The sequence below is a fragment of the Loxodonta africana genome, chromosome 1 (genome assembly GCF_030014295.1).
Source record: "Loxodonta africana isolate mLoxAfr1 chromosome 1, mLoxAfr1.hap2, whole genome shotgun sequence".
Classification (NCBI taxonomy): Eukaryota; Metazoa; Chordata; class Mammalia; order Proboscidea; family Elephantidae; genus Loxodonta; species Loxodonta africana.
The window spans coordinates 86,780,988-86,786,167 of NC_087342.1; the positions used below are offsets into that span (position 1 = coordinate 86,780,988).

General features: G+C 40.8%; 1 pseudogene; it reads left to right on the forward strand.

Moving 5' to 3' along the window:
* Window positions 1-2,373: 2,373 nt before the first annotated feature.
* On the forward strand, window positions 2,374-3,736 carry LOC100664038 (olfactory receptor 2G2-like; annotated as a pseudogene).
* The last annotated feature ends 1,444 nt before the right edge of the window (window positions 3,737-5,180 follow it).

The following is a 5,180-nucleotide window of genomic DNA, read 5'->3' on the forward strand; positions in this document are numbered from 1 at the left end:
ACAGGTTTGGTTTTGGTTTTTTTAATTAATTTAGTGTTGTCATCTTTTACATAACAACATCTTTGTTTCCCTGTTTTGAGCATTTTTTTATCTTGATTTATTTTTGTGATTTCCCTATGTGGGTTGATATCTTGTTGCTTTGTCCTGTGTTCTAGTCTTGGGTTGATAGCTGATATTACTGGTTTTCTAACCAGAGAACTACCTTTACCATTTCTTGTAGTTTTCGTTTGGTTTTTGCAAGTTCCCTAAACTTCTGTTTATCTGGAAGTGTCCTAATTTTGCCTTCGTATTTGAGAGACAGTTTTGCTGTATATATGTTTCTTGGCTGGCAATTTTTTTCCTTCAGTGTTTTATATACGTCATCCCATTGCCTTCTTGCCTGCATGGTTTCTGCCCAGGAGTCTGAGCTTATTCTTATTGACTCTCCTTTGTAAGTGACTTTTTGTTTATCTCTAGTCACTCTTAAAATTCTCTCTTTATCTTTGGCTTTGGCAAGTTTGATTACAATATGTCTTGGTGACTTTCTTTTGGGATCCTTATGTGGGATTCGATGAGCATCTTAGATAGATATCTTCTCTTTCACAATATCAGGGACATTTTCTGCCAAGAAATCTTCAACAATTCTCTCTGTATTTTCTGCTCTCCCACTCTGTTCCGATACTGCAATTGCTACTAGTTATTTCTCTTGATAGAGCCCCACATGATTCTTAGGATTTCTTCATCTTTTTAAATTCTTTTATTTGATTTTTCTTCAAATGTATTGGTACCAAGTGTTTTATCTTCAATCTCAATAATTCTGGCTTCTGTTTCCTCAATTCTGCTCCTCTGACTTTCTATTGAGTTGTCTAATTCTGAAATTTTATTGTTACTCTTTTGAATTTCTGGTTGCTGTCTCTTTATGGATTCTTGCAGCCTATTTAATTTTTCATTATGTTTTTGAATAACCTTCTTAATTTCCTCAACTACTTTCTGTGTTTCTTGGTTTGTGTGCATTTTGCCTGATCTCTTGAAGAGTTCTACATATTAATTGTTTGTATTCTGCCTCTGGTAATTCCAGGAAGACCACTTTGTCAGGAAGATTCCTTGATTCTTTGTTTTGAGAGCTTGTTGAAATGATCATGGTCTGCTTCTTTATGCGATTTGAAATTGAATGTTGTCTCTGAGCCATCTGTAATTTATTGTATTTATTTTATGTTTGCCTACAGTATCCTAGCTTCTTGCTTTGATTTGTTTTGATATGCCCAAATAGACGGCTTGAGTGAGCTAGCTCGATTATTCATGCCTTTGAAGTTCTAACATCCTGTTACCAGGAGGCTAGAGCTGTTACCAGGTACATAAGCCTTAGGAGTCCATTCACTCTTCTTGTATGGATTCAGCTCAGGTGTCCAATTAGCTGGTCACCAATTGTGTGATGCAGGCTCTGTCCTACAGTCTTAGAGGGGCAGGGTTGATTGGTGTAGGCACAGGTATCTGGTTGCATTCTCCGAGCAAGGCAGGGGGCTGACAACCATTCCCTGAGTGTCTGTGAGGAAAGTGTGTCCCTGTTCCCTAGAGCACACAGGTGGGTGTGTTCTGTAGCTGGACCGTGGGCACCCAATGCTTTTGGTTGTAAGGACCACTTATCCTTGGACCACTGTCACAGGTGGCTACATGATGTGGGTGGAGCCACCAGTCCCAAGGCCCCTGATGTTGGTAGCTGAGCCTTGACGGTGTCCGTGCGCCTGGCTCCCAGAAAGTGGACCTTTTTAATAGGTAAATTGGTGTCAAACATCAAAAAGCTGCCTTTCCACCACACAGCTGAAACCGTTGAAGTCAGATCTCAGGCACATACACCATGGCAGTCTGCAAACAAGGGCCTAAGCTCCTGAAATGGGCCCACAGAGGTCCATGCAGGGATGACAGGTATTCAAAGTGGACAGGAGCCACTTCTGCCCTGAGCTGCCAGTTTAGGGGACCCGGCAGATTATCTTTTCCACCAGTTGTTAATTTACTCCTTCTCCAAGGATAGGATAATGGCTCAGGATGTGCAGCAGATCTTATCTCAGGCCCAGGGAAACCGAGAGCCCCTGAAGCCAGCTTGGGGGCAGGGAGCATGATAAATTAGGTGCAAGTACTTAGCTTTTACTGAGAGCTCTGTTCTTTTCTGATTTCAGAATAGACTGTGCAGCTCACTGTCTCTCCCTTAGGAAACTGCATCCTAAACGCTACTGCCAGCCCCACCATTGTCAAGCCAGGAGATCATGACTGAGGGGCACCGGTTCTCACCAAGTCAGGTCCGGCAACTCCTCACAGCTTCTGAACTGTGTCTTCCTCCCCCTGCCACTCAATCCAATTTCCTAACTTTGCCTTTGATGTTCAGTGCTTCTAGCTTGTCATATGTATATAATTGTTTCACTTGTTTTCAGGTCTTTGTTGTAAGAGGGATCACCAGAAGTGTCTGAGTAGTCTGCCATCTTGGCCCCACCTCCAAATTAAACAATTTCAAATAATCAAGAAATCATTAATTATTAATCACTTCTTATATTGTTTATTTTATGTCACCATATCTTTTAGCAGTTTTCTAAGAAAGTTCTTCATACTTTTACTTTCCTCCTAAGGTCAGACAGGTTTCTCTCTTCTCTCTCTACATACACACCCTCCTTCCTCACCTTCAGGGCCAATTTTTCTCAAGAGAATTTCTGATCTTGTCTCCCACTACCCAATATTGATTTGACAGCAATGTGTTTGGTTTTGGGTTTTGGATCCAACCATCTGTATTTTTATACTTGTCTCTTTCCTTTTCATGAGTGAGGTGATGTAGATGAGTCATGAGAGTCTGGGAGGTGATTTCACACTGGTGGGCTTCTCTGACCAGCCACAGCTTTAGAAGATCCTCTTTGTGATTGTGCTGATCTCCTACCTACTGACACTGATAGGCAAGACAGCCATCATTCTGGTCTCCAGTCTAGATTCTAAGCTCCTTGTGCCCATGTATTATTTTCTTACCAATCTCGCCTTTGTTGGCCTCTGCTTTACTGCCAGCATTGTGCCCCAACTGCTGTGGAACCTCCATGGGCCCACCAAGACAATTACTTCTATAAGCTGTGCTGTTCTACTCTATGGGTCTTCGGCAATGGGATCCACTGATTGCATTCTCCAAGCTGTCAGGGCATATGGTGTCTATGATGCTGTGTGCCGACCACTTCATTATGCTACCATTATGCATCCATGACTTTGCCAGTCACTTGCAGGAGTGGCATGGTTGAGTGGAATGGGCAACACCCTCATTTATGGGACCATCACCCTTTGGTTGCCCCTCTGTGGATACTAGAATATTTACACCTTCACCTGAGAAATGCCTGCAGTGATCAAACTGGGCTGTGTAAACATTCATGCCAATAAGTTCCAGCTCTTCATGGCTTCCTTGATACTCCTCCTCCACCCTGTGACACTCATCTTGGTATCATATGGATACATTGTCCAAGCAGTGATGAGAATCAGGTCAGCCCATGCCTGGCCTAAAGTCCTTGGAACATGTGGATTCCACCTGTTGGTAGTGTCCTTCTTCTATGGGACCATCACAGCTGTCTATGTTCAGCCCAACAGCTCCTATGCCCACAGTCATTGAAAGTTTATAAAACTTTTGTATATCGTAGTAACTGTTACCCTCGATCCCCTCATTTACACTCTGAGAAACAAAGATGTAAAGGGAACTTTGAAGAGGATGGTGAGAAAAGATCAGAGTATAGGAGAGTAAGAAACTGATGAGGAAAAGGTGCAGATATGTTTTAACTAAGGTGGGAGTGCTGAAATACACTGAAAGCCTGAAATGTATCTTGCAAAACTAAATTCTGAACACTCTGAAGAATTCATAGGCAACTGAAATCAATTTCTTTGATTCACCTACTTAACATACTCAGGGTATCGCATCAGGATAACAAGACTGACCTCTCATTATCTGCCAGTCTGTTGGTTTACCCTATAAATATGAACAAGATTTTTGTGTTTATACTTTATTGGATAATTTTTTGTGACTAATTTTCTTCCCTCTGTGTTCTTTCTCTTATATAAATCCTGGCTTTGTCTTGTTAGATGAAATCGATCTATTATCTCCCTTTTATAGAAGTAAAAACCCTATTGCCGTCAAGTAGGTTCTGACTCATGGCTACCCCATGTGTTACAGAGTAGACCTGCTTCATAGGATTTTCTGGGCTGTTACCTGTATGGAAGTAGATTGCCAGGGCTTTCTTCTTTCATGCACTGGGTGGGTGTGAACTGCCAACTTTTGGGTTAACAGTCAAGCACAAACCATTTGCACTATGCTTGGACCTTCTTATGTAAGTAAACAGTTTACTAATAATTAGCTAGATATCTTTGAGTTATTCACTTAAAGTGTATTCATGAAGGCACTGAGATATGACACATTTGGATTCAACCCTTGTAGTAAGTTGGACTAATGGATTCCTGGATTCAGCCTCCCTTGAGTGATCCGATAAGTCTTGTGGTTGGAGCTTTTCTGATTCTTCCATTCTATGTCTGATGACTTGCCAAGTTAGCAGTTGACGGTGATTTTGATTGTGCATAGGTGATTGTGTGCACACTGGTGAGGGCTGAGGTAGGTTTTGAGTTTTGATTTCTGCTGCTCTATCATTAAGTGATTCTGTCACATAATGATCACAGGAATTCAAACCCTGCCAGGTGAAAATGACAGGGGATTTGAAACTAATTCATTTGGGGTGTGTGTGTATTTGTATATGTTTGAGGATTCTAATATTCCTGACAATTATATCCTGGTACATAAGATACAGGTTGAGAGGTTTTTAATCTTTTGTCTTTCTGGATTTGATGGAATCCTCTCTGTGCATTTTGTGTTTTCTCCAAGATGACTGTTCTCAACTCTAAAAGTCAGAGCTCTCTCCTTCCCTCCAACATTCTGACTTTTTAAAATATTTATCCATATGCACTCAATAGGTATCTGTATCTGAACAAATGAAATTTATATAGCAAAGATGATCTTATCATACCATACTCACCACAGGTATTTTGGCTTTAATAAACTTGTATTCTTAACGGGAGCCTTAAAACAATAGGTATTTGAATCCCTAATTTTCCAAGCTCAGTCTTCTTTGATCAGTTTGCAAAAACTTTTAAGTGATTAATTAACTTGATATTAATGTTCCTTCAGGATTATATAAATAGAA